We start from the raw sequence: 14,758 nt of genomic DNA, 5'->3' as shown, positions 1-14,758 counted from the left end.
TGCTCGCAGGTTTGCCATCAATCAAGATGGCGGCCGAGGTTTCCCTAAGGAGCTGAAGCCTCTGCCGCCATCTTTGTTGATGGCAGCAATGCGCACATGTAGCACGCATGCGTGCCATCAGCCAAGATGGTGGCAGAGACTTCAGCCTCTTAAGGAAACCTCAGCCGCTCCAGGGGCCCTCAGGCCAGTGCCCCACTGGCCCCCAAGAGCTCCGGGCCCCTAGGCTTCAGCCTACTAAGCCTAATGAATAATCCGGCCCTGCCCCCTGTCTCTCTCCCGACAGAGGTCATCATACAGGGCGACCAAGGCTGTTTCCATGCCAAAACCAGGCCTGAAACCCGACTGAAATGGATCCAGATAATCAGTATCATCCAAGAGTGTCTGGAGCTGGCCATGTCGCGCTGCGATAGTGCGTGTGTGGTCCAATACAACACCAAAAGCAGGTTCAGGTATAGAAAAGATCCAGTCACAGGCAATGATTTCTTTTAAGAGTCTTTACTGAGACATTTAGAGTTACAACCAGCTTCTTCCACATAAACGCTACACCCCCACGTCCTTTCGGTTTCTCTCAAGCCTTAAGTAGATAAGAGTGCCCTTGTATTGGCACAGCTGCCACAGACGGCCTTGGTATTCTCCCTAGCCAGATTAACCCCATAAGATCAGGTTTTTCAGTTGCTTTCCTCTCTGTGAGGAACACACACATAACCTGAGAGCCCAACAGGCCAGCCACCACTTGTTCAAGGACCTTGCCCAGGAATGGAACATTTGCCACCGGCCTATAGTTATTAAGATTTTCTGAGTCCAGGGAGGGTCTCTTCAGGAGTGGTCTCACTACCACCTCTTTCAGGCGGCCAGGGACCACCCCCTCTCGCAGAGAGGCATTAATCACTTCTCTGGCTCAGCCAGCTGTTCCATCCCTTCTAGCTTTTATTAGCCAAGAAGGTCAAGGATCCAGCACAGAAGTGGTTGCACGAACCTGTCCAAGCACGCTGTCAATGTCCTCAAGCTGTACCAACTGAAACTCATCCAAGAAATCGGGACAAGGCTGTGCTCTGGATACCCTGCTTGATTCACCTGCTATAACACTGGAGTCTAAGTCCTGGCGGATGCTAAAGATTTTATCCTGGAAGTGCCTAGCAAATTCATTACAGCAGGCCTCAGATGGTTCTACCATGTCCCTGGGGCCAGAGTGTAACAGCCCCCGGACAATTCTGAAGAGCTCCACTGGGCAGCAGATTGATTATTTGATAGTGGCAGCAAAATATTGGTTTTTTGCTGCCCTCACTGCCCCTAAATACAGCTTACCATAGGCACTTACCAGTGTGCAATTGCATCCACCAGGAGTTTGTCTCCATCTACACCCAAGCCATTTCCTATATTGTTTCATCGCTCTCAGCTCTGGGTTATACCATGAGCCGTATGAGCTCTACACAGGAGAGGGCTCTCAGGAACAATCATGTCAACCACCCGGGTCATTTTTGTATTCCACAATTCAATCAGGGTTTCAACCGGAGCGCCAGCCCTATCAGCTGGAAAACTCCCCAGAGCCCTTTGGAAACCATCCAGATCCATTAGTCTCTGGGGGCGGACCAACTGAATAGGTCTCCCACCCTTGCAGAGGGAAAAAGCCGCTGTAAGTCTAAACTTCAGCAAGCAGTGATCTGTCCACTGATGTAAGGCCCTCACATTCAAATCACCATCTCCATGTCCAGTTGCAAAAACCAAGTCTAGAGTATGCCCTGCTTCATGTGTTGGGCCAATGGCATATTGGGACAGTCCCATGGTTGTCATGGAGACCATGAAATCCTGAGCCGCCCCGGATAAGGTGGTCTCAGCATGGATGTTGACATCCCCCAGAACCAACAGTCTGGGGGATCTCAACAGTACACCCGAGACCATGCTTATGGAGAGCAGTGGATCCCTTGAACCTCCATTTTTATTTTATTTCCTAGTTTTCCCAATGGATTAAACTACTAGCCAATCAGGAGCCCCTCAGAAATGCATTGAAAGTTCTATAGCCTTTGGGCAGGATAATAAATGACCTCCTCAACCAATCAGATGCATGCATTTGCAACCTGCCTGTTGCTGTTCTCTGAGGTTACTTTGCTATTCCTTCATTTGTGCAAGCAGGCAGTATGTAATGCTTAAATATACTTATGAGGTATGACTGTGCTATGATTACTATTGCAATCCTGTTAATTTTACTTCGAACTAAGTAAGCCCGACTGATCATTAAAGTGGATACGAGTTTTGAAGTGAATCCCTTTGTGTGTGTGTGTTGCATTTTGGATTGTAAGTTCCTCAGGGCAGAGACCTGTCTTCTTGACAGGCACCTCAGGGCGGAAGGTAACAGCTCAGTCATTTGGTTGTGTTGCATGCTGCTTTATTATAATGGCACAATAAATGTATTAGTTGCTGTTGAACAATTATGTTATCATCACCACCATCATCATATGTCATCATCACTATAATCTTGAAGGACTCCTTGGCTCCGTACCCAGCGGTTCCCCCCAAGTCTAGGATCTGCCAGCTGCCACTGGAAAACAGTTCTTTAGGACCTCAGGGATTCTACTGCCTGTTGTCCAAACAACTCTTGAGTCACAGCTGACTTCGTTCATTGTCCATGCACAAGTGACATTGATTTGAGGCAAACCAAGGAAGGACCAAGAGAGCCCCCTAGGCCTGGCTGGCAAGTTCAGAAGTGGCTCTCAGTCCTTTTGATATCCCAGCTTTTCTGTAACACAGATATTGCTCATTGCCTGGAAGGTTTTTGGGGGGGGGGGCAGGGAGAGGAAATGTTTCTGTCACTGTCATCCCAGGACACTTTGCTGCCAGAAATGGAGCTCAAGTGTTAACTTCCCATCCCTGTGAGGGCCAGCACTTCCAGTCTTGTTGCACCAGACAGACATCCACTTCTGCTTTGCTCTCTTCCTTACCCTCAGGGTGCCACCAAAAGAAAGTCCGTTCACCCAAGTTCATGGCAGGGGTGGCCCTGGGAAGTCAGACAGCCAAGGCAATGGTTGGCATTTGTCCGGTAGTCTTTCTGAGCCCTTCACACTCTTTCTTTTCAGTTGCTTTGACATCTGGATGGAAGAGAATTCTGTCTGTGGCAAAGTACTCCTGGATGAGCTGCTGCCCGGAGAAGAGAAGCCCACAGCACTCCGTTGGCATGAGGTGGGGATGATGTTCCCAAGACTTCCTCTCTCATTTTGGGAAAACGAAGCGTCGCTCATCATTGCAGCAACAGAGGAACTTTTATTTATATTTGCCTTGAAGTCTGCACTGAATTCATTATCAGGCTGCAGCACCCTCTTGTGTCTTTATGCGGTCCCTGCTCTTCTCCAATGCCCCTCCAACCCTTTTGTTGTCCTCATGGAATAACCTCATCAGAATAAGACCTTGGCGTCATGAAGGTGTTGGCCCAGTGTGTGGTAACTGTGAGAAAGGTGAGTTCCATGATGGGGATCATTTGGAAAGGGGTTGAAAATAGAATTGTGCCAATATCATCAAATCTATAGCGTGACTACACTTGGAATACTGTGTAAAGTTCTGTTTGCTGCACCTCAAAAAGGGGTACTGCAGAACTGAAAAAGGTTCAGAAAAGGGCAAGCAAAGTATCAACGAGTAGGAGTGACTCCCTCATAAGGAAAGGTGACAACATTTGGGGCTTTAAATTTTTTTAGTTTAAACCAGGGATGGGGAACCTGTGGCCCTCCAGATGATATTATTATTATTATTATTATTATTATTATTATTATTATTATTTATTGCCTGCCCTTCACCGAGGGCGGGTTACAAAATCTAAAATACAATATTAAGAAGAATTAAAACACATTTCTAGACTCCAACTTCCATTATCCCTGACCATTAGCCATGCTGACAAAGGCTGATGGGAGTTGAGTCCAGCAACATCTGGAAGGCCACAGGTTCCCTACCCTGTCTCATTGGAGAGGGGGGGAAGCACCGTCTGGTGGACAAACACACCCACACCCACCATATGGCATCTTTCCTGGAACAAAAGTCGATGCAGATCCCTTCTAGCCCCACGTTCTACAATCATACCCACCCAAACCATCATAATCTAACAAGGCAACTCAGAGCACAAGGAAGGACAAATGCAAAATTGGAAAAATGTTGTTCTATTATATATATAACAGACAAAATATATAAATATAAGAAAAACAATGTAGTCTACAACCATCCACATAGAACAACAATGGTAGCTCCTAGGAGTCAGTCTGGGGGATTCAGATATCATAATTGTACAGTTCCAAATTTTCGGTGAAGATTTTCTCTGGATGGACTATAAAAGAAAAGAGACTATATAATGCCAGCTTTATTTATTTACAAAATAAAATGTATTTCTTTATTCAAAGGTTCCAGGTTAGCAATACACGAAATTTAATATTTTATTTAGCAGCCAGACTCACCCTTGCAGAGCTGCTGGCCTCCCCATTCCCCTGTTACTACCGACATAGGATCGATGGATCACTTCCAGCAATGGCTGCTGGGCTCTGCCATTTGGGACCGGCAAACATGGCACCTCACAGTGATGCTCCCCCCCTTTAGGACTTGGGTTTTATGTTGCGGATCCTGACTACTGCTACTGACTGCAGTTTGGCTCCAGGGGCTATGTCAGGGAAAGAACCACGCTTGCTTTACGCAGGGCTGGGATTTCAGGACCCTATGGTTCCAGAGGTCTGTCACAGGCACGCATCTTACACCTAAGGTGCTAGATGCCAGTTGGCGTTATTTTGGAAAGAGAGTCCTTTCAGCTCCTTCCGTGGTGTGGATGTTAGTTACCTTCTCTGTTTCTTGGCCACAGACAGGCCTGCTGGAGAGGAAAGGAAATGCTCAGTCAGAAGTCTTTTTATTATAATGGTAAAAGAGAATGTGGCAGGTGAAGCAAGCCAGAGTCAGAATGTGAGGGGAAGCAGGAGTGGCCCCGGACTAGCTGGCAGTAACTGGCGCAGATCAAGGGCAGATCTAGGCTGAGGTTTCTGGTAAACTGGGAAACATCTTGCCCCTATATTTCTTTTAATGTTTTAAAAGTGTATTTACTTAAACAGAGGCAAAATTATTCAGTTTGTCTGTCTATTATCTGTATAACCAATGTTTTTGAGATCAGATAAAACAGTTAATAGATTTGTACACAATAGATAGGATATTTTAGTCTGATTTCAAATAAAAATGCATTAAAATGTTAATAATTTTTATTATTACAAATCCATAACAATCTATTATGCTGTCCTGCTTTAAATGCTAGTACCACCACATCCAATACATAAGGAACTAAGAAAACTCTTCAATGAATTTTAGCCTGTAAATACAAAATACTCTAAATCAAAAACACGCTGTGCTCTTAAACAATGACTTTTCTTGGTTAAAGTTTTGAAAATTCTGTCACTAGTTCTTTTCAATCCATTTTCCAGCTATTTCATGTTCTATTGACATTGTAGCAAATCCAACAAGTCTCTTTTGAACCACTGTTGAATGTAGATGCTTTTTCATTAATTTTAACTTTGAGAAGCTATGTTCCCTGGAGATTGGAACAAATGTGGAATTGGAAAAAGATCTGGAGTTTATGGATTTTAGAAATAAAATCTACTGTTTGGAATTTAACGTTATCTCTGAAGAAATTAATGAAGATATTAGAGATAAAGTTATCAATGGCTTGGATAATCTTCTGGACTGGAATGATGTGATGGAGCTTGATATAGAGAAAATCTATGGAATTAACTGCAGCCATGTGACAATGGAAAAACTCTTAAGAGATGAGCCAGTGCATTTTGTAAAAAAGAAGAACACAGATATGACTTTACAACAGTATTTCAGCAACTTATTCAGAATGGATGGCAAGAAAATATTTGGGATAGAGGAAATTCCCATCAGACTCTTATTATATGACTATGGTTACAACAGCAAGATTATTGTGGAATACTGATAATGGAAGATTGGACACTGAAATTACTGGACTTAACAGGACTATTGAAGATGGAAGATGGAACTAATAGGGATAATGGAATAATGGCTATTGAAATTATTGGACCTAACAGATTCTGATGAGATGGATTAATCGAAATGTTTATTTGGACTATGGTTATGACAATAAGATTATTATAATTATTAACGAGATGGATTAATTGACATGTTTATTTGGAGAAAAATTGATAGATATATTTCTTAAAGAATTGAAACCTCTCTTTGACTTTTTGTGGAAAGAATAAAGTAATGTTTATGAGATTTGATGATTAATTAAGATAACTACTGGAGGAAAGTGATTTTATAATATGATTTAAGAGACAGGATTGTTATATATTGTAGACCTATAACTGATTTGATATGTGACAAATGGGAAGTCAACATTTTATTTTTTTTGTTTAATCATTTTTGTTTTGTTTTGTTTTTTGTCTTTGAATGTTTTATGATTTTGTTTTCTATGTTTTATGAAAATTTGAATAAAAATTATTGTCTAATTACCAATTACAGATAACAAAAAAAAAAAAAAAAAAAAAAAGAGAAGCTATGTTCCCCAGTAGGGGAACTGGCAAAGTTAAAGGAATCCGTAGAGCTACAAAGATGTTTGGAAAACTGTCTGAGTTTATTTTCACAAATAAACTTCATTATTTCTTCAGGAGTGGAATTTTTAAGTCATCTTGACTTTGTGGACACTGCCACAGGTAGGGCAGGACCAGTCACCAAATGGCTGCCATGGGGTGTGAACAGTCCCAATGTGTGGTGTAGTGGTTAGAGTGTTGGACTATGACCCGGGAGACCAGGGTTCAAATCCCCACACAGCCATGAAGCTCACTGGGTGACCTTGGGCCAGTCACTGCCTCTCAGCCTCAGAGGAAGGCAATGGTAAACCCCCTCTGAATACCGCTTACCATGAAAACCCTATCTAAAGGGTCGCCATAAGTCGGAATCGACTTGAAGGCAGTCTACTTCCACTTCCACTACGGCAAACAAAACATTCACAGAAGGCCTAAAGACAAGTGATTTGCCCAACAACCTTAGTAAAAGGCTGAGGTGGGGCATATGAGCCCCCAAACATAAAGCCACTCCTTTGAATCTTCTGCTCCAACATAACATCCATTTCATAGAAGGCAAGTCATTTCCCCAAATCACCTCTAAATAAAATACACCACCCATACCCACACCACACCATCTTCCTCCCACACATTTTCTCTCCCTCCCCCAGCTCGACCTAGACCCTCCCATTTCCCCCTCACCCCCAGTAACTACATTTCCTTCTTCCACTCAGGCACAAGTGCTCACCTGCTATCTCCACTCCTCTCCTTGGAATCCACATGCTGTCCTGCTGCTAGTGTCATCCCCCCCCCCAAGCAATTCCTATTCGGAAATAGCATTCTTCATCTTCCTGCTTCTACTTTTTAAAAAGTTGTCTAACAAGAGGTGGAGAACCTCAAGCCTGCGAGCCAAATACAACTCTCCAGACCTCTCTATCTGGCCCCTGGGACTCTTGATATTCTTTTTATATTCTTATGGCTTTGGGGTATCTGAGCGCTAGCTGGCCCCCATCCTATACCCTGAGCTGCAATCCTAGCCTACTCCTCCCCTCTTTCCCTTTCCCCAAACAGGGAATCTGCTCACCTGGATAGAAGGGGAGTTTCTTTCATCTAATACTGTAACTTAGGGTCATCCAGTATCATTGATGGGGAAGATTCAGCACAGACCACGCAAAGGGCTTCTACGCATAACATTTTAGTAACATGGAATTCACAGGCACAAGATGTAACGAGGACTACTAGTTTGAAGGGTAGTAAAGGGGATTACACAAATTCATCCAGGCAAGGAGAAGTCTTCCTCTGGCTATATGAATGATAGCTCTATTGAACCTCCAGGTTCAGAAGCAGCAACAGGAATGGCTATCGTTTCTGGGCTTTCTGGAGACATCTGGCTGGCCACTGGACTAGATGGGCCTTTGCTGTAATCCCACAAAAGGGCTCTTCGCTCTTTTATGCAGATGCAAACACCTACCTGTTTTCCACAGGGGCTTCGTCTCTAGTGCCTTGTGGGTGGATTTTTGTGCACATGTCGGTGTGCGAAGCCCTTTTCACTGCTATGACACCCCACATAGAGGGCTTCCAACATTCCACCCCAAAGAAAAAGGAAGCATTTACAGCCTGTAAAGGCATTCTCAGTGTAACCTTTTTAGGATAACCCTGCCCTCTGTGGAGAGGGAGGAGGCCTCTAGGAGTGTCCTGGAAACATCAAGGTGTAAGAGAAGATAAACATAAAAATGTTGGTCAGCCCAGAAGTGCAGTGGAATCTTGGGCCACATTCAACAGTCATGGCTTCCCCCAAAGAATCCTGGGAAGTGTAGTTTGTGAAGGGTACTGAGAGTTCTTAGGCGACCCTTATTCCCCAACACAGACCTGCAATTTCCAGAGTTCACTGGGAAGAAGGGCTAACTGGTAAACCACTCGGAGAATTTTAGCTCTGTGAGAATAGGAGTCTCCTAACAACTCTCAGCACCTTTCTCAACTACACTTCCCAGGATTCTTTGGGGGAAGCCATGACTGTTTTAAGTGGAATGATAGTGGAATAAATGTATAGTGTGAATGGGGCCCTGGTTGGAGTCAAGAGTGACTGGAAGGCAGGTGGAGAGAGATTAAAAATGGAGGTGAGGGAATGAGCTGGGAGGGAGAATGGAAACACAGGAAAAGAGCTTGGAGGGGCAAAGCTCTTCAGCAGAGGAGTCAGCTAGCTTAAGTCAGGATATAAGAATGCTAATCTTGTGCAGATATACCCAAAAAAGTCTAGTTCAGGAGGTGGTGGAGGCAGGCATTGTGTGGAACATGAAGAGAAGCCCCTGGATTCAGGAGAGCAACTGGCTTATTAACCTCCACGGAGACCAAGGCCATGCAGGGGGCTCTGGGCCCTCACCCCAGGGTATAAATAGAATCAGAAGAAATCAGACTTACAATTTGAACATGATGACATTTGTCCTTGGAAATATAACTCTTTGCAACAAATCCCCCAAAGCCCAATCTAACTATCTAAATACCCACCTAAATTGCCTCAACCCCTAATCCTACCCCTACGCCTAACCCTAAAGATCTATAAAAATATATACAAAATATGAAAATATAAATAAAATATAAACAAAATAAATAAAAATATAAACAAAATAAAAATAAAGAAAAATAAGCAAAATAAGGCATAAACAAAATATAAAGAAAAAAAATTAAAAACCTCTCCTGTCTGATGCTTTCCCGCTCTCTTAACCTCCACTCCTGTCTCTTCTCCTAACTCCCAAAATGGATGCCTCTGGTTGGCAACTTTTAAGTCAGCAGCAAAAGATGTCATAAAGGAGGGCGGGTCACTGTTACCTTGACAACCCTACCTTGGCCCTGGATATTGATGCTTTTTCAGAACTTTGAGGCACCTGCTGTTCTGTCTGCCAACTTCCTGAAATACCTCTCTTCATGTTCATCTCTGTCTCTCATAATTGTGTTTTTTCTTCATTGAGCAACATTTCTAATTTATTTAATTTCTTACATTTATACCCCAAAGTGGTGGCCTCATGGTCTGAGAGACCATCCCAAATTCCTTTTAAATACAATAGATATATGTCCCAAGCTGAGGGATATCTGCAGCACAGTACTAAACAATCTGCATTGCAAGCAGAAGGTCCCAGGTTCAGTCCCTGGTATCTTCAGGTAGGGATGGGAATCTCCTGTCTGAAACCCTGGAGAGCTGATGCCAGTCAGTGTAGGCAACACTCAGCTAGATGGATCAATTGTTTGCCTCGGTATGAGGCCACTTCCAATGTATATTCCTTTTTGTCATTTATCTTGAAGGACAAGCAACCTCTACAAGACATGAGGATTCATTCCTTTCTTTAACATACAATATAGACAAGCTCTTTTTTTAAAAAATAAGGCAAATACAAAAAAAAAATCTACCTCTGCAATAAAGCCATTGGTGCTCCTCCACAAAAATCATCCCCCCCCCAAGCAATTCCTATTCGGAAATAGCCTTCTGATACAGCGGCATAACCCAGCACCCTCAATTTAGCCTAATTTTATGTTGATCGTGTATCCAGTTATGAATCTTATTTCTGAGGCTCATAATTCTTACTCATGTATCCCACTACACAAGTTAAATCCCTTAGGCTGTGTCATGCTTTTGTTGCAAAAATGCTGTTCAATTTCCCTGGTAGGCTGTCTCCAATAACCAACCAAGAATGAGAAGTTAGTCGAGGGTTCAACTAAGTTTTTATTCTCGAGAATAGAGACACTCTTACTATGCTTATGCATCAAAGTAAATTGTCTGGCCATCACTGGCACAGGTCTGCTTTTATACATTATTTTACTATGTTTTTGCACACTATGTTTTTTAGAAGATGCAACAAAATGAAACTTAGAAAAGGCTACTACTTTTTGGCTGTATGTCATTCTCATCTGTATCAATAATATCTACGTCAATAACATCTACCATTTACATCAATAACATCTAACATCCGCGTCAATAAGATAGCAAAATATGTATGACAACTACGTCAATAAGATAAGATACATATTTTCAAGCTAACATTGTTCTTCTAACAAGATACAAGTATCTAAGCTAACCTGTTTTTCTTTGCCAGTTTGTCAGCATATTTCATTCCAAGTTTTTATAAGGCCTTGAGACCTCTAACATAGCTATACTTTGGTTCAGCATTACATATCAATACATATTTTAAGTATAATTATATTCTAAGCATAATTATGACCTGGATTTTCTCAACACTTTCATTAGGTAGAATACGGCCTGCAAATTTTTCTTCTCAGCAAGCCAACTGGCAAGAGCCTTGTCTTCACAGTTAAAAAAAAATAGTCCATCAGAAGATCTGGAGGCCTAATTCAAAATTCTCTGTCACAGGCTCATTGTATGGTACTGAGTATGTTACTCGGATAATTTTCAATCAAATGGGTATGCAACTAGCCATGGCTTATGTTAATTGGAGATCCAATCAAAGCCCATTTACATCATGCCAAATCTTGGCTAATGTATTAACTTTCCCTGGATCGTTCAGTCATGGTTTGATCGGCTCAGCAGCAACCCAGTGGAACAAGGAGTAAAGCATAACCAATAAAAAGCAGACTCAGAGTTGTAACCAGGGTTGTGGAATCAGTTCGTCAAACCTTCAACTCCGACTCTGACTCCTCTATTTTTCTACTGTCCGACTCCTTCATAAATGGTAATTGTATATTAATATTTTGAAGCCGGAGTCGGTACATTTCTACCAACTCTGACTCCACCCAAAATTGCTTCCGACTCCAACTCCACGACTCTGACTCCACAGCCCTGGTTGTAACTGAAACAATACATTGGTTTATTGATGTACAAACCTTAATGCTATTATAGAAAATAAAACAAGGATAATATTTGAAACTGAAGCAACTTTAAGTAATTTAGACAGTAACTTAAAGCAATGTGATATTTGTATAAGCTAAATACTTGTTAACAATGGCATGAGCTGATAATAAAGTAAGAATATGAACTAATAGCATTGACAAGATAAATTAAAGATAGTATTGGCAAAGCAAACATTGTATTTATATTCCTCCTCCCTCCAGTCAATCCAGTTTTATATTTGCTCTAAATCCCCTAGCATATTAGATCAAGAAAAGTCATAGCTACCATTCCAAGGTACGTGGCTAGGCCTGTACCTTTAGCTAAGCTAACCGTGCCAAGCAGAGCAGACAGACAGAGAAGAAGAGTAATTGAAACGACAACACCCCCTCCCCATAATAAGAACTACCCTAAAAGACATGAATACTTTTATATCAATCAGGAACTGGCCCAGGAGGCTGGACTTTTCCATTATGTTTCACGTTAGTTTCTGTAATTATGTGGGTGGACTCACATAATATGTAGACTAGGAATTACCATTGTTGGGCGAGATCTCAATGGCTATCTCACTGTGGCACCTTCCCCAGGTAGGACATGAGCTGCAATTGGACTCTGAATCAAGCGGGGAAGGAAAACACATCCAAACACAATAGAACTTTGATCAAAGGTTCTAACTGCCCCAAAGAAGCTCTCAGTCCAACCGAGAGTGCAACCTTGGTCAGAAAGAAACTTTATTTAGGAAGAAGCAACAATTTATAGACCACTATAAGACAGAGTCATCAAACAAAGCTGTAAACAGACGTAATAAAGGAACAAAAGGTGCGTTTTCACTCTTCCTGTCTTCCTGTTCTTAAAGTTATCACCCCCTTCAAACAGACACTTCGTGACCAGTGGTTAAATGCTTCTTTGAAATGCGTCTCTAAAAGGAACATTCTCTGCCTTCGTCCTAGATAAAGTAAGGCAGTTTCAACAGATTATAGACGTCATTGCTTTGCTAAGAATTAACACATACTTAGCACAAGCCTAAAAGTTTAGGGAGAGATACATTTTTTTATAACAAACATAAACCTCAGAAGAGGGAGAATTTTCCACGCCAACACCATAACCTGTTTCGGAAGGGGGAAAGAAAAGTAACTGAGGCCCCTTCATCAGTGATTCCCCAAGCAGGCCACTTTGACGCACTTCAGCACTGGCTTGCAAAAACATGTTATGCTTTTGCTTTGGTTTCACAACTATTTCCTACCACTCTTATCAGGATGCCAAGGATTCACATTCTGCTCTCCAGGAAAGTTTTTGTCTCTGTTCATTTTTAGCTTCTGACAACTAATTGTTTCCTACATTCATTCATTTCGAAAGCTAGGTGAAAAGACTATTAGTTGGTTAGCCTGAGTTTCTCTTCCTTGGGTAGCACATATTTCCAGGGCTGGCCCTAAGATAAATAGCGTGCTGGGCAAGAAATGCCTTTGGCGCCCCCCCCCATGCTGAGTTTTGCAGGGCCATCCAGAGGGCTTATGGGGCCTAGTGCAGGTGCAATGTTGGGAGGGTTGCTGCTGCCACCTACAAGGATGCATGTGTGTGTGTACAAATGTGAGAATTATTGAATGCACAGACTACATGTGAAAATTATTGTCTGCAGCTCCTCCTTGCCTTGGGATCAAGAATGACAGATGTGCTTCATTTTTTTCTTACTTGTGGATAAGACAATAGGGATTGGGTTGTGCTTTCCCCAAGTACCTCCTACAAATTCCGATCCCCTTCTGGCAGAGCTTCTTTCCGATTCCTGGGGCTCGGTCTCACAGAACTTCTGGTTGTGCCCTGCTGCTGGACCTTCTCCACTATTTACTCTGGAAGGATTCCTCCCATAAGGTCTGGCCTCACACCATTCTTCCACCTTTCCCTGTGGAAATTGCCACAGGAAATTACTCTCCAGTGGCACCTTGCCCGGAAATTGTAGGAAGCATTCACTCCCTCACTCCTTGAACTCTTTCTCTGGTGGGCCTGGAGTTCTTTCTGTGACAATAACAGGCTGCCCTGCTCTGCCACAGAATCCCTCCTTAAAGTCTGCCCTGTTCCTTCTCTCCTTACAGTCAACTCTGTAACCTGGTCTGCTTGGCCTGGGCCAATCATAAGCCTGCTTGAGCAATCTTATCTCTGTTGTTGCCCAGACATGTGAGAGGCTCACATCACATACCCATTGCTCAAATCCTTGATCTCTCAGCCACTGTGCTAGAGTTTGCGCATGCTCAAGCTTGAAAAGCTACATTCTGTGCCGTGTCAGTGCAACATGGCAGAACTTTCACAGGATTTACTTTTAATATTTTTGGTTGTATAGTAGTTCCTATTTTTTGGTAAGCCCTCTGTTTAAAATATCCATTACTTTTATCTTTAAAAATGATAAAGGAAGGTTATAATTAAAAAAAGGTATTCAGCCGACTTCTTACAGCTTAATTTTATTACTATATAGTGCTTATAGTGTTTATAGTATTTAAGTGCTTGGTAATGTTGCCTCAAAGTAAAGCTGTGTCCCACTTATTTTTACCTAGTACAAATGACATCAATGTGGAAACTGGAAAAAAACCCTTTTAAAGCTAATTGAAGAAGGATCATTTTTGTAGTTGGTACCCAAACCACCTGTAGAACCTTGAAAAAAGGGTTAGACACTTGCTTTTTTGCCACCCTAGCTCACTGCAGACCATCGATTAAAAAACAGCAGCCACTGAGTTCAGCTTGCCGCCCCACTCAGCTTGCCCATCCCTAAGGTTGGCCCTGTATCCAGAGTCTGATTAACTAAGCTCACTAGTAGCATTAGAACGTTAACTAACAGTTCTTTATTTCCTCGCTCGGTTCCTAGCTGCCTCACCACTCTTGTACTCTCCCGCAGTTGTCTCAGAATCTTCATCTTCATGCCCATCTTCTTGGGAAGGTGTCATCTTTTTAGATCCCCAAATTCTAGCTCCCACATTGGCTTACAGGGCCAACATTTAGCTTGTGGCTCTCCAGACATTTCTTGACTCCAACTTCCATTAGCCCCAGCATGGCCAATGGTCAGGGGTGATGGGAATTGTAGTTCAACAATATCTGGAGGGGCAGATTCCACACCCCTGGTTGACCAGTTACTTAAATGGTTTATGCCAACCCATAAACAGTTCTGCAGTGAAAACTTCATATATAGTGTAAGGTTATTCCTAGAAAGCAGCAATATGGAATTGGTCAAGGAATACCATGTTTAGTTTATGCACGTGCTGGAGCCCTTCTGTCTTCCACCTAATCCAAATTAGCCCCAAATCACAAAGGCAACTCACAGCAAGCAACAAATGATGGGATTAGTTTAAGACTTAGAATCATAGAATAGTAGAGTTGGAAAGGGCTTATAAGGCCATCAAGTCCAACCCCC

This window comes from Rhineura floridana, chromosome 8, assembly GCF_030035675.1.
Source record: "Rhineura floridana isolate rRhiFlo1 chromosome 8, rRhiFlo1.hap2, whole genome shotgun sequence".
Taxonomy (NCBI): Eukaryota; Metazoa; Chordata; class Lepidosauria; order Squamata; family Rhineuridae; genus Rhineura; species Rhineura floridana.
The sequence above is the reverse complement of the archived record's forward strand: the minus strand, read 5'-3'. Positions refer to the sequence as shown.